The sequence below is a fragment of the Corvus brachyrhynchos genome, unplaced genomic scaffold (assembly GCF_000691975.1).
Source record: "Corvus brachyrhynchos isolate BGI_N302 unplaced genomic scaffold, ASM69197v1 scaffold53, whole genome shotgun sequence".
NCBI lineage: Eukaryota > Metazoa > Chordata > Aves > Passeriformes > Corvidae > Corvus > Corvus brachyrhynchos.
Window position 1 is genome coordinate 2869584 of NW_008237681.1, and position 23846 is coordinate 2893429.

General features: G+C 39.2%; 1 protein-coding gene across 8 annotated transcripts in view; it reads right to left on the reverse strand.

Annotated features, from left to right (window-relative positions):
* Nucleotides 1–23819, reverse strand: part of RARB (retinoic acid receptor beta) — a 324550-nt gene extending 300731 nt beyond the window's left edge. For 4 of the 8 annotated variants that reach the window (XM_017732113.1, XM_017732107.1, XM_017732108.1 and 1 more), the window contains exons 1-2: nucleotides 23642–23819; nucleotides 15704–15803 (exon numbers count right to left, since the gene is read on the reverse strand). The gene's annotated coding sequence lies outside the window, so the exon portion shown is untranslated. The remainder of the gene's footprint in view (nucleotides 1–15703; nucleotides 15804–23641) is intronic. The other 4 variants (XM_017732112.1, XM_017732111.1, XM_017732115.1 and 1 more) reach the window with 3 other exon arrangements.
* Between the last annotated feature and the right edge of the window lie 27 nt (nucleotides 23820–23846).

Consider the following 23846-nt stretch of genomic DNA (forward strand, 5'->3'; position numbering starts at 1 on the left):
GCTTTAGCTGTGCCTGTACCTACTGCATTAGACCTACTTGTAGAAATGCTCATAACAATCTATTACAGTCTTTCATGTTATGTATCTTCCTTTGCCATTCTTCTCAGGAGAATCCTGCTCTGAACTGAGAAAAGGGCCACAGATATCCTGTGATCCAACAAACCCTTTCAATAGGCAGCAACACAACCAAGGAAAGGAGAGGTTATGCTTTGATATGAAACATCAAATTCTTACAATATTTTCACTCAGCCTGGATGCTGCTTCCACCACCAACTGATATATTTTCTTTCTTCTCAGTCTTTATTTGGGCAATCCAAAAACGGGGCAACAAGATAGCTTGAAATACTACATACAAATGAAGTTCACTCCTTTTGTTGAAAAGCCATTTGTCCCAAAAGGCACTCTTCTAACCTCAAAAGCCTGCAAACAGCAATGCTTCTGAGAGCTCATGCATCCCACACAAACCCATATCCATTTAAATGTCAGCTCACAAATGCACCTAAGATGTATAAAGAAAGCACTTCCAGGATTTCAGCAGGTTCTCTGGTATGCTAAGCTGTAGTCAGCCTACAGTCAGATATCGCTCCATTGGGTCAGACACAATTTTACAGCAGCAAGTGCTATATTTAAACTCCACTCTCACTGCTTTTCTTTGTCTCTTTTTGAGAAGGGAATTTCTTCCATGTTTTCACCATTTGTCCTTGGTTATTTTAGGTACTGTATTCCATCTAAAATCATCAGAATCAGTGATTCAGAAATACTCCTATAGGAATCTTTTCCTTCTAAAAGCACAGTATCAGACGTTCATTTCTATCTTACAGCCTTCTGAATCAAAAGTAGCTTTAAGCTGTAAGTACAGCTATAAGCCCAGCATCTAAATACATCCAAGGAGGCAATACAGTTCACCTTTCTAGTACTTACTATCAGCAAAAGCTTTAAAGCATCACAAGTGTAAGTAACAAGCCACAAACATTACTGAAACCGGGAAGCAAAGCCATCCAGTAACTTAAAATGCAGACCGTGCAATCATAAAATGCTTAAGAGAAGCAATTCTGAATTGAATATTTTAGAAAAAGAATGGTACATTATTTCATTTCTAGAGTGGATCAATATAGTAAAAACTGGATGTAAAAGTCAGATTGGCTGCAAACATGTGGCTTCCTTTCTTCCTTGAACTGTCACTTTGCAACAATAGATTGGTCCTTCAGACTTCATTTGGTGAAATGCCAACTCTCTGCCAATTTCAGTCTACACTTTCTATTGTACTGCTCCAACTTAACACTCACATCCTTAAATATTAAGTTTCTCAGCCCTGTGACTGCAAAGTAAAAATTTTAAGATGCATGACCCTTACAAACTAATAAAAATCAGAAAACAAATAACAGAAGAAATACAGCCCTTTAATTTAATCTCAAAAGTATACAGAGACCAAAAGAATTGTATTTTTCATTGTCTGGAGAGAATAAGGAAGTCTTTGTGCATTTGATTCTTGAATATCGTTATCAGAATTTCTGCAGAAAAATAATGGTTCCTTTTTCCTGCTAGCTGCTAAATACAAAATGTGAATTATCTAAGCACACGTGAATCTTCTGAAAGATGGACCTTAACTGAAAGTCTCCCTAAGCCTTCTTAATAACACTAAATAACAAATCACTCACACAGCTGCCCTCCCAGGAAGCCGTTGTATCACGGGATTGAAATTGTTCAGGACAGAGATACTGATTCTTTAGTCTGTTTTCTGAGGACCTACTGTAACATGGTTCTGATCAGATGGAGACAAGCAAAGAGTTCCCTTTCCTTCAGCAGTAACAGAGGTTAAAAACTCATCCCCAAGTTCTCTGAAGAGTGTACAATGTGGTATTGAACAGATCATTTCATTCTTTATCACTCAAAGGCATTTCAGCATGAACCCATTCCTACTCATGGAAAGCCTCAACTAAATACATTCAGTCCCATGGACATGAGCTGAGACTGGGATCTCATTACCAGCCACACACATTAAGTTTCCCCACTGAACATATGCTTTCTGAATGGGGCTTCAGTCAATTCATACATCAAGATGCTGGAAACAGAAGGGCACGTTTGCTACATGAATGATGAGATAATGAAGATGCTGAAACATTACAAAAATACCATAAGCAGAGTTTATGTCCTGAAGCAGGCAATGGTCAATGTCCCCGCACAGGCTCTGCTGCACACTTCTTGGGACTCCGCCAGGTAAAACCACGTCCTGTAAGACCAAGCTCTTGGCTTGGTGGAAGTCTCACTCCTGTGCAAGCAATACCAACTACAGAATAAAGAATTGGCAATAAATTGGATTAATTATATTGATCAAATTTTCAACCATTTCCCAGATAACAAAAATGGCAACTTGTCAGTATAGGTTTTCTTTCTTACACTTACAAAACAAAACACTCCCACCACCTCCAATTTTCAGCAAAAGCCTAATATTACAGATGGACTTCCTATCACAATGAAACATCCTGACACCTAACTGCAGGCTCCTTTAATGAAACAAACAACAACAACAAAAGGATATAGTGTTCCAAGTTTTCCAATAAAAAAAGGAAAAAGCCGATTTTACCTTCAGGGAGTCAGCTACACTAATTCAAAGTATCTAAAATTTACTAACTAGGTCCATAGTCCTATATATCAGCTTTAAGGAAAATAGACAAGTGAAAAAGCAACCACTGAAGTGTTTGCAAAACAATTTGGATCATACAGCTCAGGAACATCAGTTTCACTAAAAGCGAAAGATGATATGTAAAGGAGAGGTTTTGTTACTTTGGAAGGAAAAAACACTTTTGCATATGTAATACACAAATTTTTAACAAGCCTAGTGTGATCCAAAACCTAAGCGTTTCCTATATCTTATGTTTTATAAAATTAAGGTTAGTTTTACTTATTTCTTGTCTCTGGTCCAGAGCAACAGTTCACAACCAGAACAGGTCTGTTGGTCAAGGCAATTTTCACACCTTAGGACAATGACTTCGGTCTAATCAAAAGGAAATGGTACTTTCTGACATGATGAATTATCTTTTTTGACATAACAGACAGGACTGTTGCTTCTCTCTGAGCTCAATCTTTATTTCATCATCGCTTTTACCAGATCAGTGCTGGTGGCGATACATCAAATGCTTAGAATTTCAATGAAATTGTCATTACAAAGGCTTTCAGGGGTCTGCAAATTTTCTCTGGGTACAGAGTGAGACTGGGGTATGCAGGAGTCTGTCCCACAATCCCTGCTCTCCTGATTTCCCAGTGGTGATCACAGCAGGCTCTATGCTTGCCATCTCATCCTGGGTACCACCTAGGGTATTTGGCATTTGTGAGAGTCACCCAGTGGGTGGCTTCATATTTTGTAGCAACTTGGAACTGTCGACAGCCAGTTAGCAGCTATGAGTTGATAATAAAACTACACATACACACATACATGCTTCAACCATCTATAAAGTGTTTCCATGTCAGTCATGGTTATATACATTATTAGTTATATAAATAATCTATGTTTATACTAAAAGTACATCCAAAAATGCATGAAAAGACACACAAACAAAACATATAATTAACAGTATTTTCTTATTACATGTAATCACATTGACAGTCAAAAGAAGCCACCAAATAGAAATGTCATATACTAGGTGTTTAATCCTTTAAAAATTACATCTTGATGGTGCCTCCAGTAATTCTCTACATAACTTTACCCATTTTTCTTCTCAAAAAGCCCTTCCTCTCTTCCTTTAACACTATTATAGTTCACCCAATTTCAGTACCTGGTACCAGCGAGATGACTTCCCAGAAGTACCTTACTGATAGCTCATCTCTTACACATATGTACTGTTCTGCAAGGAAACAGAGCCAGATGATGCTGAACCAGTTTTCTGAAGCTACCATTTTAGAAACACTATGAACAACTAAGAAAAATATAGCTGCATAATTTTTAACCAAACAATATGGAACCTGATCCGATGCATTAACGGTCCATAATGTTATTGAACAAGACTACAAGAGAGACACTTTACTTGCAGTTGCTTGTCAGACAATTACTCTCTGCTACTGTAATACTTCATGTGCATACTTCCAAGGAAGACTCATGAACGCACAGGTTCATTAAGGGAATGAGAGAATCGATTGTAAAATGGAAAAGGCCGAGTGAGGTCATATTTCAAAGAGATGAATATGGTACACTCCATTATGTTGTAATCAGCCTCTCTCTTTCATCGTACGAACTGTAATAGTCTATCCTAATTTTCAAGGAAAAAAAAAAAAATTCTCACTGCCTGCATCGTACCTTCATCCCAAATACAGTGAGGAATTCAAATGTGCTGCAGGCAGTTTCCATTTACCATGGTCTTTGGAGCAGACGGTATTGATGTTGCTGACCATTTTTCTCCTTAATAAGAAAAACATTCAAATGCTACTAATATTGCTGCCTTGGCAAACCACATTTTATAGATGGGACTTGCCCTGTACATGACACATAGAACATCAATCAAGGCTGAATTTTATTTCAATTTATTATGGTTGCTGTCTAAATGAAAAAATGCTTATATCGTTAAAACGTCTTACAATATAAATGTGCAAATGATGTAATCACCCATTTTGTGAGAAAATTCTGATTTTGATTAAAAATATCTACAGTTGAACTTCTAAATATTTAATAAATGTGAAACAAAAAAAAAACCACAAGCACATTAAGAAACCACAGTAATTGGTATCTGGCGTAACATCATGGTTTTCTGCTTGATAGCTTTTATCTTTAGAAGATGAGTTTATAAGGTATTCTTTTAAAATGGTAAGAGCTGCCTTTTTGTTCAAATCATCAAGAATAAATTACTTCAATCTTGACTTCATTCAAGACCTCACATATGTGGTTTACTCAAGTTATCATTTATCACAGTTCTTTGCTTGCTATAGCCAGCTGTCTCCAAACTGAACCTGGTGGCCTGCAAAAGCCCTGCAAGCCTTCCCAGCTACACAACTCTGGACACCACATGATCACCATGGGGCAGACAGCAGCATCGTATAAGAAGAGAGACAGTACTCTATTTTGTCATTGATTGGAATTCACAAACCCATCACAGCTATTGAGACAGAATTTAAGACTTGGCAGAGTCCCAGTGGCACATGCCGCATCCAACGTCCCCAGGAGCGGGCTGGGATGCTGGCTCTCCCAGCTGCTGCCTCCAGCATGGCACAAAGCAACACACCCAACATCATGTCTCTGCTGCTGAGAGCACTGCAGATCATCAGGTCAACCCAATGGCATTGAAAACTCATTAAACTGTCGTTCTCTCTCTATTATTAGCATACAGTTATTATATAAATACAATACTTCCCCACTTACGAACAGCCAGCTCTCTGCTGTATTTATTTGACAATACTCAAAAGTTCAGAGCCTAAATGTACTGCAATGCATCAAAAGATGCTAAATGGTTACAGAAGTTCACAAGCACATAGCAGACCAGAAGCAAAATCCAAACAGTTTCTACTAGAAAATGAGAGTTAGCACAGATTGGCAGGCAACTGATTCTCCCCTTCTACTCTGACCCTACCTGGAGTACTGTGGGCAGCTCCAGGGCCCCCAACAGAAGGAGGAGGATAAGAGGGCTGGAGCGCCTCTCCTGTAATGACAGGCTGAGACCAGTGAGGTTCTTCAGCCTGGAGAAGACAAGGCTCCACAGAGACCTTAGAGCACCTTCCAGTACATAAAGGTGGCCTACAAGAGAGATGGAGAGGGACTTTTTACAGGAATATGTGGTGACAGGATAAAGGGTGATGACTTTAAAGAAAGCAGATTTAGATTAGAGGAAGAAATTCTTTACTGTGAGGGTGGTGAGGCACTGGAACAGGTTGCCCAGAGATGCTGTGGATGCCCCATCCTTGGCATTGTTCAAGACCAGGTTGGATGGGGCTTTGAGCAGCATGATCTAGGGGAAGGCATCCCTGCCCATGGCAGGGGAGTTGGGACCAAATGATCTTTCAGGTCCCTTCTAATCCAAACCATTCTATGATTCCATGTTTTCCTTACTTGGACAAAAAGTATCTAAACCAGAGTTTGGATCCAACGAGCAAAAGACTGAGCTGCAAAAGCGGTGGTTTAGCACATACTGGAAACCATGACAAGATGTGATGAACAAATGGGTAGTACAGCTACACACTGCTCATGCACAAGTCCCAGCATCTTTCATGAGAGGGAAACTTCTTGAAGGTTTTTGCCTTGCACTGAATTTTATCATAGCCAAGAACTGAGGAGCAATTTCAACTTGGCCTTTAAAGAAAAAAAAAAAAAACAACTGTAAATTAAGGAGGTGTATGAAAGCTACAGGATAGATAAGTGGACTTTTACAACACTGCATATTGTAAAGTTTGCCAGAATGTATTGAAAGAAGAGTCAGTGTCCCAGTTAAATCACATCCTGCCGCAGCTGTCCAACTTTACAGCTAAAATATTCATATTAATTCCATTAAACAATTACAGAAGGAAACCCAAAATATTATTAAAAGTATGTTGGTTTTGTACTATCTTTTTTTCAGATTTAATAATAGATAAAATACTCTCAGCTTCAAAGAGTGATTTTTTTTTTTTTTGTGGATATTCACACCCTGGAGGCCACAAAGCAGTTGTCCTATGGAAATCCTACAAAACCTAAACTTTACTGTACATTTCTGACAGACATTTTAGACAAGAAAGGAAGGATATTTTAGCATTTATGGAGCTGGCCTGACATTTAGGGGATCTCAATTTAATTTCCTTGTCTGCCAGACTTCCTTCATAATCCCAGACAAAGTAAATAATTTTCCTTTCCCTAGTTTCTCATCTTCAAAATGGAGAAGACCATTAAAGTACTTGAATCATGCAAGTCTTCAAAGACAAAAAAAAAATACCTTTTTCTTCTACATTTTTCTTTTTTCCATGGTTAGAAATTTACCTGAAATCTCAATCTTCCAAAGGCTTCAACCATATGCTGTTTTGTTCTTGAAGTCAACAAAACACACTACTTATAAGTAACACACTTTTTGTGCTGCAGATCTTTGTCATTGGAGAGCCTTCCATTTTAAAATGCCTGCTCTGTGATAAGATATTGAAGAACGAGCACTGGGAAAGTTAATAAACAAAATGCATTCATGGCCCATTACTTCAAATAACTTTACTATATAAATAGTCCACTCATCAAATAATGGCCTCAATTAACATTTAATTCTCAGACAATGCATTTGCAATGTACTGCAGGGATTAAAAGTTCTGCATGAATATCACTATTCTAGAAGTGCCACTACTTACAAGAGAAGTACTGACATATTTTCCACTTGATTAAAAACAGTTTCTAGTCTTTCCTCACCCTGTTTCTCTACTAGGTCTCCTTGCCCTAGAAGGATCAAAAGAAAAGATACTCTACTATATGTAGGAGCTCCCAATCTGCTGGCTGATGATGATCATCAGCCTTGCTTTTAAAATCCATAAGCACACTAGTGCAGTATTAGAGAGGAGAAAACTAAGTGGGTCCCTGTGATTTTGTTACGAAAGCAAGTGATGACAATTCCCTCATCCAAGCGCATGCTTCACTCCTTTTCACAACAAGGTAGAACAAAGCAAGTTTTTCACAACATTACAGAATATTTTGAGCTGGAAAGGACCCACAAGGATCATCGAGTCCAACTCCCAGCCCAGCACAGGACACCCCAAAAATCACACCATGTGCCCGAGAGTACTGTCCAAACCCTACTTGAACTCTGTCAGGCTGGTGCTGTGACCGGGGGAGCCTGTTCCAGTGTCCAACCACCCACTGGGTGAAAAACCTTCTTCTAATATCCAACCTAAACCTCCCCTGACACAACCTCAGGACATTCCCACAGGTCCGGTCACTGGTCACCACACAGAAGAGATCAGTGTCAAAATAACCTGGCAGACATAAGGAAAAAAAAAAAAACAAACAAAAAGACACCAAAAAAACGTTAGCACTGCCACTGCCAGGAACAAACATGAGGACAGGACCAAGGCAACACTGGAAGAGCCTGACATTACCGTGGACACGCTTGCTACTTGGTGTATCTAAATGTCGTGTGAAAGACCTCCCCTCACTCAGCCATCTTGCTGTTAATGGTGAAAGAGACTATCTTTGTAATATGTGGTTGCTTTTATCCTGCAACACAATGACTGAGCATTGATGAGATGATAACTAAGTCAATTACTCAAACACCAACAAAACACATTCTAACAATGACTGTTGCATTCATGGTGTCATTTTAGAAACTGACTCCAGTACACTCAGATTTTTTTTTGTGTCCTGTGGGTTTGACCTAAATCCTAATGAAATTCACTGCTAGAAGAAACCAAGACAGTACAAGCTACCAGCTTTCAAGGCATGATGCAAAATCTGCTGAAAAAGTCAACAGATGCTTCTCTTAGAAGCCATAAAGGAGGAAGGCCAGAAAGCTCCTGGAAATCTAAAATGGACCTCATTGTCCTTTGATGGTGAAGTGATGGAATAAATAAAAGAAATATTAAGAGTTAACCTAAGACAGAGATCTAAATATAAAATCCTGTCAAGACCCATAATTCTCAAAACATGTTTTAAGTCATGTTAGGACTTCTGCCTGTGGGTTCATCTAAGGCATGAAAAAATTATAATTCAATGAAAATGAAATATCAAAAAAAAAAAAAACCTGCTTCTCAGCCATTATTTTTCTCACAAGTATTGTCTTATTTTAAATTTATTGCTAATACAGTACGTTAGCAGTTGTCCTTAATAAGCTCTGCATGCATCCAAGAAAACTGCATACACTGACAAAGATACTTCTAGTTTTGCACAACACATGGCTTTTTTTATACGGTATGTTCTCTCTCGAAAACTACTCCCTCACAAAATGAAAATTCAGCAGAAACTCTAATAGCTTTCATATTTCAGTCTAATAGGTAGCATGGCATTGCACTGCCACCCACCTTTGCTACAATATTGCACAGCACATTTAACAGACATTTGCTTCCTTCACTCAGTCCTTATGCGCAGCTTCTGCAGGACCTTAGTATTAACATTTAACAGAGTCTATGAGCATAAAGCACATTTATGAACACCTGCTAGAACATTTTATTTGCCTTAAGAGTTTTATTATAAGTGTTAAATTTTCTTGCTATGCTTTATGGGCCAAATCCTGGTCCAGTTTTAGCCTCAACTCCCATTGACTTCAACAGCAAGGAGATTTGCCTGTATGTGGGTTTCCATACCAACTCAATACAGCTTTAAAGAAAATGGGATCGCTGGTAAGCACAATATGGATAGAAAAAGCCAGCACTTAGCTGCTCTAAACATCCACTGAACCCAGCCTCCAAATGCAATTAAAACCAATAAATAAACCCCACACTCACAAGTCTGTAACCTCCACACTGCATTACAAAACCCAACTGACTCTGAGGCTAGAAGTACAAGGTATGCAGGTATCCCATCGACAGGTGGCTTGGTGGGATGTACTACCACCAACTACTCCCTCTCAGATCACTCACTGATGCTCCTGTCACCAAAATGTTGTTCTCTGTATTAAAGCCATCAAAGGCCAGAATCCAGCCACGTCAGCATTGGTCTCCTCCTCTGACACATCCAGACAGTCACAGGCCTCTTCAACAACACAAGATAGGCTGGAACAAACCACACAGAGCCAGAAGCTGTAGCTGATGAACAACAGCCCAAGGAAGATGTTGCAGAGGAAACCATGCCAGCAGTCTCACTGTTCTGAAGATGTTGTCTACAACCATTCTTCTTTGACAGAGTTTCACCATCTTACTGGAGATGTTCCTAACACCTCTGTGAGATTGAACATGACTATAGAGAAGCAACACAGCACCTCAAAGCTTGGAGAGAGAGAATAACAGAGGACTCCAGGAAGTCTACATGGAACTCCTCTAAGAAAATTTAACTTCATTTGAAGTATCTAAGAGTTTACTTTGACCATTGCTATTAAAAGTCCAGAAATAGTAAGACAGACAGACAGCAAAGAATAGGCAACATGGCAATGCCACATCTGTTTCACAATAGCTTGACAGTAAATGCTTGATTCAAAGCATACTATTAAGCCCCTCAAAATTCAGGCAATTATAAAAATGAAATTATAGACACAATGATGAATGATGACAAATGAAATGTTAACAGATCTAGCACCATACAAAAAAAATATTGATTTTCTCTGATTACTGCTTAGGTGATCAGAGTGTATGAGGTCCTAGTTGCCTGCTTGCTCTAGATTTTATTAATGCTCCAATATCAGACACCCAATTTGGAAATCAATGCTTACTTCATCATTTTTCTCTGAAGGATCCTATTATTCACAATTGATTTAAAAGAAATGAAAGGCTTACCATTAACAAGACCCAGCTGCTGACACTTCTTAGATGAATTATTGAACTTCTGAAAGTGAATTAACTTAACCATCACCAAGACTTATTGTCTGATGTTTCTCATACCAAAGTCACTGTATTTATAATTACAGAACCAAGCAGTAGAAAGTAGCTCCTTTGCTGCCTCCTCCAACACCATATACACCAAGTAAAAATTAAGCTTTCTAAAGATAAAAATATGAGTTATGCACCAAATTCAGTCAGTTGGAGCTTAGTCTCTAACTGCCTTTTGACACCCTGAATCTTCATTTATTTCTAAAGCTCATAGGTCATTTCAAGGTTCAGAAAGAGGAAATCCAATTTATGGCAAGTTACATCTTCTGTCAATGAGATTACTACAGTCAAAGATCCCTAGGGCTGACCATGCCCTGCCAGAAAGCCTACAGAAGACTATTATTTAATTCCCTTTAGGTACAAAATGAAGATCCACCTTATGAATTGAGATAAAAGTAACATATTACGCTACTGCAAGTAGAAGCAGTACTACAAGTCCATCACAAAAGCAGTGTAAATGTACAAAGCAGAAAGGCTATGTTTAAAACTTGCCATCTGAGTAAAGGGGCTATATCTGCTCAGAACATAAATTCATTGTTTTCCGGTCTAAGCAAGGACTATGCATCACCCAAGGTGAATTCAGTGCCTCAAATACGAGCTTTTGCTCTGCAGGATCAAAAGTTCAGTACCAAAAAAGAGCAAGTTTGGAAGGGCAGATGATCACACCAGCCTCTATTGTAATCCTATGAATGACTAACTTCACCCCGAAAGAGTATGCAATTCCCAAGCAGGTACACTGCTAATAAGGCTCTTCACAACTCATCCTTGAGAGTAGCAGTAATAACCCTGAGTGCCAGTACGCTGCCCAGCTGCACTGATCTACAAACACATTACTGTCAAGAGCACAGAGCTGTGCTAGGCAATATGCTATCTTTCAGCCACGGACAGTAGGCCCACAGCTGCCTGGTGGCACAGCCAGAACAACTGCTCAGCTGTCAAAACTAGTGAACATTTCAGGTCTCAGTAGACTTTTTGCTAATCTGTACTACCTGGCTGAATTTGCCCTCAAAATGCCAGAATGGCAACCACTTTCTCCTTTAGCATTCGTCATACTTGCAGAGGTCAGCTTGATTGTACCTACCTCTTCAACTGCTCTGAAGACTTCAGCACAAGACCAAGTTCAGATTCCAGATGCAACACATTCAGGAAATCATCTGGATTAATAACACAATTATTTGCTTCCCTTTTATTGTGGAATGGTGAGATAACAGACCCATTCTATCCTTTTCACACAAGCTGAAAGTCAGCAACTGTCCAAAATCACTAGAGCCTCTTCTCAAAGCCCTCAATGGATTTGCGTGCTTTCACACTGCTGGAGGCAAAACACCTGGGCCTTTTTTACCAGGGTTAGTATCTGAGGAAGATAGTCTTGGAGCAAACCAATCACCTCTTGAACACTGTATTTCCCCTTCCCAACCCCCTCCATCTGTTTTAACCCCTGTCTTACTGGAACTAACCTTAAAAATCTGCTTTGGACATTGGACAAACACATTAAAAATTAAGAAAAATGGGATGGAAAGAAGCCTGACAGATAGAGCCTCCAAGCTCTTAAGTCTAACTATATTAGGAAAACAGGCCAAAATCATGAAATGATGATTATTTTTTAAATATTTTGGTATCGAAAATTTTTGATCTGCCTCTTCTCTACAGAATAACACTATTGAAATGGAGGCTGGCTGGCCATAACTGAAAGCTGGTTAAATTTGATATCAACATAAAACATATCTCAGCAAGTAGGTTATAACAACTTTTTAAAAAAAGACATGGACCTTGGCAGATTTCCTGCTTTTCTTACACTCATTTCTTCCAGTACTTCCCACATTGTGAAATAACTTTTAATGCTATAAAGACAGTGCAGACTGCAAAAATTGGTCCTAGTGGTTCCAATGGGAGTAGCATGGTCAGAATTTGGCATTCAACAAAGTTTCCATTTCTACATAGGTTTCATTTATTTTTCAGTTTAAAAATAAGACCATATTTTGGCATGTAACTAGAGCTGCTCCTGCAACTCAAAAGAAATAACACTGCTGGCAAGCCTCAAAGCTGTTCCAAGACAAAAAACTGTGTTGGCAGAACTTTTTCTAAAAGTTCTTTTTGACTAGAGGCAGAATTCAACACCAGCATAAATGGAGAAACTTCAGTGAAAACAGTTATGTTACACATCAAGTTTATATAATGCAAATATATTTAGCTGACATGAAATTTAAATTCTGTTGAACCAATTCTGTTTATCTTCTACATGTACATAATAACTTAGCACCAAATTCTATAATCATTCTTCTGTGAATACTGTTTTTCCTCCTACATAAATGGTACTGTGCTATTTACAAAGTACCACAACCATGCCACACATTTTTTTAACATAAGAGTTATCCAATTAGGATGTGGTGAAATTAAAGCTGCAAGATCTATATTCCTGCATCAATTACAGGCACAGAAGGAAATACCATAAATCTGACATTTCACAACTTCTGAGGGTTTGATTTTGCAACCTACTTTCTAAAATACCTTTTTTGCACGTCATACCCAAGGGTTTTTTTAGAGCATGAATACAGTTAACCAATGTGCAGTGGTGCTTCATCAACACAGATCACAGCAAGATTTGACTCTCAATTCCACTATAGCACAGACAACAACGAAATCATTCAAATACCTAGACAAAGATGCCCATGCCCTTGGACATCCAAGATACAGCTGGATGATGGATGGAACCAAGTACTTACAAGGAAAGTGCACTATTTTAGATCAGCTGTTGAAAAAACTGAATTGAGTTCTTGCCAAAGAGAGGGAGAAAGTTATATTACAGCGGTATCAGGCTGCTGAGGTAAACTATGGGTTTGAGGAAAGGGTCACAGTAAGGCCCTCTTTTTTCACCTCCTGCCTGGGAGATGCAGATTGTTCTAGCTGTGACCATAGACTGGGCAACAGGAGCATTAAATCAGACTTCAACAGATAAGTGGAAGCATGGTAACTAAAACCTAGCACTTTGCAAAGGCTACTGTTCCTTCCCTCTTCAGTGGTTGTGTGATCCTAGCTTTGCAAAGCTCACAATTTTGTCAAGGTGACCCCTTTTTCCTAAGGGACACAGGTTGGAAAATATAATCTGACTTTTAAATTCCCATATCTTAAGAGATTTCTACACAATTTCATTGATTTAGAATTTCATTGTTCAAGAATTATCATCTTCCCAAATACTGAGATCTGCTACAAAGAAGGTGAGAGATCCCCTTGAAAAAAAGCTTAAATACATAGGTATTTCTAAAGCCAAGTTCTAAGCACAGCTTGCTTACCCTACCCTAAACACAGCTGACTGAACTCCAAATACAGTTGGTTGAGTATTGCATTGAAAATCTTCAGTGTTTTGCCTCTTTTTGTAAAACTGGTTTTTTTTTACATTTTGTTATACTGTGACTGAAGAAAAAATGACAAAGAAATGTAGACTGAATTTATTTACCTTCAGACTCTTAAGAATTTGTATTCAATGTACCACAATTCAAGAACTGCTTCAAATAATTCAAATAAGCTTTAGTAGAGGACTTTTAAAGGTCCCTTCCAACCCAAACTATCCTATGATTTGCAACACTTGATAGTAAAACTGACTCTGCCTACATGTAAGGTATCTTTTCAATAAAATATACCACTTTAGATGTCCATTGACTTAAAACAATTCAACAAATAAAAACAAAGAGGAGATGCTTATGTTCAGACCACAAATTAATGCAGTTAATTTGACCACCAATATAATGAATACAATGACCAGGTAAGTAGAGTTAGAACTCCAAATAAACTTAATATGCAGTCACTTTAGGTGTGAAATTCCAACCAGCACTCTCACTGTGAATAAATTACACAAAATTTCAGCGTAGTGTGCCTAAGAACTGGTGGCACAAAAATCATCAGATCTTCAGAAATTTAAGGCCAATTTGCCACCAAGTATAGGAGAACACATTAATCATCTTTTTATTTCCACTGTAGAAATAATGTACTACAGGTGTTTCAGAAAGGCTTCAATTTTCAAAAATAAGTGGTCTCTTTCTTTCCATACATTACCACATCTAACAGAGGCACATTTTTATTTAGGCTAAATCATGCCTTATGGAACACACTTAGGAGGAGGAAAGGAGGACATGCAACTGGCATTTGAGACATATTGCCAGTGCAAAGCTGCCAAAAGCACACAGCAGGGAGCATGTTTTGGCTATCATGAGCAGAATAAGCATGCACTCCTTAACCACTGCCAGCTGGCATTTGTTTCCAAATACAGAATGCTCACTAGGCAGGTTGGAGACTGGACATACTCCTAACCTTAACTGTGCTCCCATAAAAACACGATGCTGAGATACCTCATTAACCATGCCTGTCTCCTAGCTGACTGCCAAATGAGAAAGACTGAATGACACAGAAAAAGGATACATTTCTCCCTACGCACAGAAACGTACTTGAAGTATATCCTAACGTACTCTAGTGCTTACAGCAAAAGAGAGATTTTAAGAGTGTTGGAAGAAAATTCTGCCAGCACCTCAAAAAGCAGAAACACTGCCACTCTTTCTTGTGCATAGATAGAAAAAGTGAAATCCAGAGACACAGAGTACCAAGAAAACATAGCAATGTATAGAAAGAGTGGCTGGCACTGTGATTAAAAACTATACTATCATGCTCAGTACAACCTCTAGCACTCCTCACAACAGACGTTCCCTGCTTTATGTGCTGGGGCAGATTTGTGGGTAGAAGATTAATGTCCCCCTCCATCTGTTAATGACTATATAGGTCCCCTGGGCTTTGCACCAAGGGTACTTCGCCCTTAGGATGAAACAAGAAATGGGAATTTGTGTTTGTTACTACATGTGCTTACTATTTCCAGCAACACTACCAATTGCTAGATGTGTATTATTTCAACTTTATCTACCAAAAACATATTTTATCACAGTAGTTTAACTGTGATTCCAAGTAGATTTTCAAAGAGATCAGTTAAAAGGAGAACAAACCAACTGGGGGGCACTTTTCATTTTCAAAGTGCTTTCCTGACACACACAGCCTGCATTGGTATTTGCCCTGTAAGTGCTCTATTCATTAACTTTTCACTACAGTTTCAAAGTGGCTCCACTTTTTGGATTTCCCTTTCTCTGTCACTGATAGCCTGCTGTCATGGACCAAGCAGCTTGGAAGGAAGAAATGTACTGGAGAGTGCCACGCAAAGAAAAGGTCACTAATTAAAGTCTTCATTTCCTTCAGGGGGTTCTGTGAGTGGATTTTAACTTACCCCTATTAACTGTACCTTTGCTCCTGAGGAGGAGCTGGAGGCAAGTCAGAGGGAGCTTGACACCAGCATAGTCTTCATGGACCTAAGTCAGTTTGATATCCTGGAAGAACACAAGGAAAGAGCAATTACAAAATTAAGTTCTGAAGGAATGAGGCAAACATAGTCATCACCAGAACAATGATACTCAGGGCAAAATCAGAGAAGATCTTAACAGTATCCTCAATATCCACAAATGAGAAATCAAAACCAGAGTGTTGCTTCACTAAAGTCTCTGAATGTGGTGTCTCAGGTTCATTACATGCTTCCTTTCTTCCTTTTCCCACCCCTATCACTGGCAACACTGACCTCAATTCCATCTCAAGGAAGAAATACTAGTCCCTGCCAAAACTGCCTGTGAGCACCCAAGTGAATTCCAGGGCCAGTCAACCATGTTTACATTAACACCAAGCATATTTAATTAACTTCCCCCAGTTTATTCAGCTTAACTTTGGAAAAAGCTGGAAAACCTTTGCAGCTGAACTATCAATACAAGAAAATTCTACACTCTTTTTAAAAAAAGGAAATGTGATTTCAGTACATGACCTCTACCGATCCTTTTGAACCAACTCGCCACTGTTTCTGTCACACCATTCCTGCCCAACAAGAAAAGCAGGACAAGACAGTAGCCAAGAGGAGAAAAGGAAGAAAAATAAAAAAGGAATTGCTCCATATTGTCCTTCTTCATCTTCAGCAGAGAATTTCCTGGTCTCAAACACTACCAGAGTGAAGAAACTGCAGCCGCAAAAGACAATTTTTTCTCTCTATATCAGCAGCACTACAAAACGACGAGTGTTGAACTAAAAAAGTGCTCTGCCTGTCTAGGCCTTGGTACTCATAATATTATTCTGAAAACATTCCTCTACTTGCTTCCCAAATAAGGAAATTCTCTAAATCAAAGATACACAATATTGTTAAAATTAACCGTAAAACCCAACCAAAAAAACCCCAGCCTGATTTGTATATATTTTGTTTTCATATCACAACCTTGTTAGAATCAACAAAGCTGCTACCAGATTTCTCATCTGAATCTAGTGATATTTGGCCTTTTTCTTATGCTTACTCAACAAGGCATGCATTTGACCTTTCATTTGAAAATTAAAGAAATCATATTTTCCTTTAATCTGTGTACAATGCAGGAAAACATATTCTGAGTATGATTTAAATACACAGAGCTCGTAAAAGGGATTCAAACGTGCTAGTATCTCTTAAGTCATTCTCAGGTCTTTTGGAAGCCTGACTTAGAGCTGAAAAGCTTGACAGTCAATGGTAAAAAAATAATAAAAAACATACAGTTAAGAATATTAAAGACAAAAGCAGGACTCAAGGAAGGTAAAGGACAGAGCAAAGAGCTGCAGTTTCCCTTCCTTGTAGGGAGTACAAGACAGCACAAGACAGCTTCTCTCCTGACTTATACTCCATTGAGCAGCAGCTTGCTTTCCTTAACATGCCTCCTCAATTGCCATCCTGTGGCCTGCACAGGTAGGCAGCCCTTGGAGAGAAAAGGCACTGAAGTCTGTGCATCCTACAGAGAGCACTGACTGCAATCATTCAAGCTTTATACAAGCCCCTTGTACCTCTGCAGAAAGGCCACACTCAATCTGACCCCCAGAGAAAATACAGCAGCCTAGATTGATAACACCTACTTACACTGCTGCTGATTAGACATACACTGTCTCCAACAGTCTTTCTGAAAAGCTGAACGAGAGTCTTAACTTTTAAGCCTGAACCACTGTTAGCATATCTCACTCAAGTACTGGTAAAACACATTTAATGTCAATTGCGAAAAAAACCCAAACATATCTGTTTGAGGGAAGAGCAGGGGAGTTACTGTTGCTTATTTGTGGAGAAGAAGGGAGGAATGTATCGTGTCTGCACACATACACAGACAGATGTGTGTCTCACACATGGGTACAGGATAACAAACACAACTTGTTCTCCACTACAGAATTTTCCACTTTGAACATACAGCCACCAGTATATAAAGTTCATGTTATTTCAGTGAGATACCTTTGGAATTAATAATACTGGCAGGATTACAACTCATGTAACACAGATTATTTGGTCATCACTAACTCAAGGACAAATTGAAGTCTGAAGGCCAAATCCATGGGGGTTTCTGGTGACATCACTAAGACCTCACACAGATGCCTGAGACAAGTAGTGCTGGTGTTTTGCATCAAGCTAGTTCTGAGAAATGACTCAAAAAACAAATGGTCAAACATGATACCCCAACAACAGTGAGCAACTCCATCTACGGAGAGTACTCTCATCACATCAGGAACAAGGACATGTCAGCAGTCAATCTTAGAGAGCTTCAGTAGCCACTCTGTCAGAAAAAAAACTAAAACAACTAAACACCAACAAAAAAACCCCAATCAAACTTATTTTTTATCAAAGTATGAGAATAATTTCAAATTTAGTATGTTATATACCTTCCCAGACTTGTCAAGAACTCACCAACAGTACCCACAGCAAATCCAGCAAAGACTACCACTTGACACATATCACATTTATTTCTCAGAGCCACTCTCAACACACAGCAGCAAGACTGTGACTAGTCAAGGCGGCAGCACAGTGCTGAAGCATTTTGCCCAACAGTTAAACTTGTTCCTTTGCACGTGCTCTTTATCCATTTTTATTCTAAATTATCTTGGCCATGAGTACTACATAAAGGACTCTGATCCCCCAAACAAACAGCTCTTTCCTCCTAAGAATGTAATTTAAAAGCTATTTAGCATAACTCTTACAATACTTATTTTCTCTGTGGGAAATCTTACAGAATCAGAATAATTTAGGCTGAAAAGGACCTCTAGAGGCCACGTCCTCCAATTCCCAGTCAAAGCAGTGCTGATTTCAAAGTTAGAGAACAAGTTGTTCAGAGTCTTGTCTGGTCAAGTTTCTAAATCTCCAAGGTCAAATCTTGCAATCTCCACAGACCTCAGGTCAGAGTTTAACCATTCCGATTGTTATTTTTTTTTCCCTTATGCCCAGTCAGAATTTCTTCATTTCTATATGTGACAACTGCACCTCATCCTTCCTCTGTACACCTCAGAGAAGAGCACTGCTCTCTGTTACAAAACAGCCTATTAGGAAATGGCAACAATTCACCTTCATCTTCTGATCTCCAGGCCGGGCAAACCCAGATCCCTCACTATCTCCCTGGATGCCATGTACTCCAGACACCAACTGAAACAAGGGGGCTGCTCCAAGTTAAAACTCTTTAAATGATTTACAAAAATGTAAAAAAGCCTTTTACATACTTCACCTTGATCATACAGCATTGCTTTACAGGTCCCCTGACACAGACAGGACCACTGATACCTCACTTTCTGATCCCAAAGAAAGTTCTGAGGACAACCTCAGAGGAGCAGCATAAAGGATTTGACAACATAATGCTCTGAGTGGCATCTCAGATCACCTAAACACTCTGGAACAGCACTTTTTTCAAACTAAAAACAAAAAAGTACATTTGAAGAAAGTTTAATGTGGTTTGGAATGTAGCTATACAGCTTCCTGCAGCTGACCCCAGAAAAATAAAAGACATGTGATGCGTAACTTCCTTTGACTTTTCTTTGAACTCTAGATAGAAAGCTTTAAAGAGCAGAATTTTTTTTATTATTAATTACATTTACAATTTTTGTTAAAATTTCCAAATGGTAACTAATGCTAAAGTATTTGTATGTACCAATTCCATGAGTTAGAACACTCTCTCTTAAAGAAAAACACTTTCTAATCATTATTTCGAGATAGGGTGCACTGCATTGCTTTGATGAAATGAACAGTACCTGCCACTCACTAGACAGTGTTAATTCCAAAGTATTTGCAAAGAATCTAGACATAGGTCAAAACAGATACAAGAAGAAGGATATGTATGAAAAAAAAATCTGTTACCCTCGCTGAGCTACTGAGAGCACACTTCCTTGCATGGCAGCACAAAGTATGCCCTCACAGGGGGTGAATCAGGTTTCATTCAGAGACCAAGGAAGTCAGCCTTCTATACAACTTCATAGGATGTTCCCCATATGCAAGAATGGGTTTAATAAAGATTTTATTTATTATTTATTTAAAGCTTGTCTTCTATTACTTTGCTACATATTGCTGCCACAGGGAGAAGCTTTTCGTATCTGCCTAGATAAGACCTAAAACTTCTGGAATCACAACTGCCAAATGCTCCAACAATCAGCAGCCCCAGACCTTAAGATTAAGCTGTGCAAGTTCAAAACCTGTCCCCTTAGCAGATGCAGCAGTTCCACTCAAGAACACAACATGTATTAACATTGAAAAATAGACATGAAACTACTTATACACATAATCACACCTGTATATTCATTTGTGCATGCTGTTAGCAGAACTGTGCATGTTACACACATACCCCATACTACACACATAACCTTCAGCAATTTAAGAACAGCAGCAAACACCAGTGTCTGCAATACTCTGCTTTCATGAGAGAAAAGCCACGGCAAACACGCCAGAGCTGCCACATGGTGATGGCATCTCTTCAGTGAGCCTGCTGCAACTCTGGAACAGCATGAGCACCCAGCCCCACAGTGCCCTCCTCCAACTCCCCACACCAGCCTGCCACACAGGGGACAAGCTGTAGCCCTACATAAGAAGTAAAAGAGAAACTAGTGCCCCTCCAGAGAGAGGCCCCTCTCTTGCACCCAGCACGAACACACACATCGGCACAGGACTCAGCTCGCGTCTGAAGTTTTACACATGACCTGGAAAGGTTTTGCCATCACTTGTCTAACAAAAGGAACAAAACCCACTCTATGTGCAAAGCTTTTTAATGCCTCCAAGACTGGCACTTTTCCGTCTGCAGGTTGCATTTCTTTCCCCCCTTCATCCTATCCTCTCTATTTAGCTTACATAGAGACGACCTCCAGAGTGCCATGCTAATTAGCAACAGCTTGCACTCTGTATTAAAACTAAAAATAACCCCCAAAAAAATCTAGTGAAAAGAAAAACTGAATGAGCTCATATGCATTTCATCATTTCAGTAATACTGGTGTATTTTAATTATACTTAAATAATTTTAATTCTGATCTGAGCAGCAGACTAGCTATAATTGCTGAAAAATAAAGTTATAAATTAGATGTGAGATATGGTAGAGTCTATTGCCCTACAGACTTGCTATAAAGTGCTACAAAAATACATATGGCTGTAACCAAAACTAACAATAATAAGCTCACTGTGTGAGGATAAAACAAAGAGGTGAACAGTAGAGAAATGTTCAGCTGGTGTAGCAAATAAATCCAAAACCTACAAAGTATTACTTCAACGAACTAAATAAATATTTAATAAATGAAGTTCTTTTCACTTTCACTAACATGAGGAGGTCTTAAAACTAAGAAAAAACACATTCCTTATAGGTAAATGTCTATTCTATAAATCTTCTATATTTTCCTGTATTTCATTTGGCTTTTTCACAATCGGTCTGATTCTGTTTTCTTATGTCTGTACTTCCTGTATGTTCAGCATTTACCAATCCATCTACCTTGAATACAAACTAAACTACAGATTACAGAAAATGAGAAGTTCAATGACTCCTCCAGTCTTAAAGATTTCCCAGTACTGTAGCAAACACAATACTGCATGTTGGCTTGAGGGAGGGAAATATGATTTAACTGACATTTCATCAGTGTCTTGGGAGTCAAAGATCGTCTCCTATAATATTGAATATTTAATTAGAACACAACCTACAAATAAGAAAATATTGGACATAATTTTCCCCAGTATCTTGCCTAAGCTTTAACAACAGTTTGCACTTGCAATATTCATTGCAGTAGACTCCATTATTATAAGTAAGATCAGCTAAGCTGTTTTAGGGAATTTCAATAGCTACTGTCTCCCCCTAACAGATAAAAAAGAGAGAGTCAATGATATTGAAAGACAACAGATCTAACAGCAGATAATTTACAGAGTTCAATACTACAAAATATTACTGAAACAACAGGTTATTAAATCAGGCAAGATATCAAAGCCTCATGCATGAAGTAACTCCTAGCTGAGAAGGGTTAGAAAAACTTCCACCACTACAAAAAGCACTCTGTAACTGCTCATAACAGCTGGATGACAATGGCTGGACTTTGTATTGTATCCCACTGAGGAGTGGCAGATTTTTAAATCTTTGTTTGTATCACCTACTAGGAGAACCCCACCCTGGGGTGCAAAGTAATGAAAACTAATCTTTGTCTTGAAAATACCTGTATTTCTTGTGTGAAACACCAGTATTACCACAGATCTGGTAGAACCTGCTTGCAACTCTGATTTTACACGTGTAAATCCACAGAAATCAACAAGAACTTAGTTTATGCTACCTACCCACCATATCCATAACGACAGAAGTGTGAAAACGGATGATCCCTTTCAGGCACACCTGGCTCAAACTCCTACTGTACACACCTACAGACACTCACAGTTAGGAATTTGCTGCAATAATTCGTTTATTTCTACAGAAATGCGGATATGTGAGAACATTGAGCCTTCTACACCTCGCCCACCATAGAGACCCACTACCCCCAAAACAAGCTCTATCAATAAATTCCTTTTACTACTGACACAGACAAAATTACCTCAGTAGAAAATGAAAAAGCAGTCCTTGGTGGTGCCGCTCTTTCTACCTGGAGAGAACCCAATTTTCCTGTGTAACAGAGACACTTTACCATATTGCTATTAGGGAGAATTAGCCGTAAAAAGCAAGAGGACTGTAAGACCTGTGCAAGAAGGTGCAAAAAGAGATGCAAAGTACCCCAAAGTGCAACCATCTGCAGTGGAGTCACTTTGCATTCTTCACAAGCACACTTAGTCACACATAATGACAACCCAGGTTGAGGCACTCTCATTTACTAACACTGTGACACTACTATACAAGGACAAATCCTGCAACCCTTTATCTAGCAAAGCATATTTTGCTGGAAGCTGACCCACATAAAAAGCTGAGGATCAACCTTCTCTGATCATTAAAACAGGCACAGAGATGCTGACACATCAAGCTCTTACCCAGAGCTTGGTTCATAAAGGAATGATTTAATTAATATTTTAAATCAAAAACAACTTTCTTGGTTAAAAAACAAAGCACACACTAACTCCTGATGCTCTTATTTTAAGAGCAATATTTTTGTATTCAGTTTTGCTTCCAATTCTTCCCAAATGACATAACCAGAACTTCAAACAAGTGATGTCCACATAGCAACTTCTACCACAATGACACAACTGATCTAAATTTACATTGACACTACTTTACCTTAAATCAGCTTCTCCCACATGCACAGGCTCTTGCACTAGGTATCCAACTCCTTCAGTCAGCCATAGCATCCTATAGAATTTACCTATGCTTGCTAAACTTCCTCACGAGAACTGTTCCAAGAGAAGGAGATGAAGAGCAGTCTCAATGAATTTCCTTTCTTTGGACTGTTGCTGTATGGTCCTGGTGGGCATATTTTGGATCCAGCACAGTCCTTGGACAATAATATTTTGTGTTGCTCCATTAACTACTTTGTTTTCAGAATCCATGCTATGGTTCCCCTCTCTCTTCAAAGCATAAAGTTAGACCGCGTTTATTGCCAGTAATTTAGCCCTTCATATTTTGTTACACATAGCTTGCTTAAATGCTATTAAAAGCACGTCTCAGCCAAAGGCAAAATATCAACACTATCCAAAGCAGTAAAATTCTGCCACAGATGCAAACGACCAAACTGTCACTCTACATACAAACAACAATGTGCCACTAGAAAACACCAAAAATTCATAAAGAGCATCCCTGTTACCTTCTTGCATCAACGCCTGCGACACGCACACATACTGCCAAGTCTTCTGTATTTGCTAACCATGGATCACTCCCTGGCAGGCAGCAGAAGGGATCCCGCAGACCCCCACACCGCCAGCCTCACTCACCCAGAAGTAATTCCTGCTCCAGCCGCACAGCTCACTGCCACCGCGTCCCAACAATATCCTCTGGCGAGGAGAGGAGCCGCAAACCTGAACTTTCACTCCCAAAAGGCGCAGAAGAGCCGCCCTGCATGCCTGCCCGGCCGCTGCCCGAGTTACTGGGGCACAGAACTAGCGGGAGGTGAAGCGCGCAGCCGGCTGAAGGACGGGC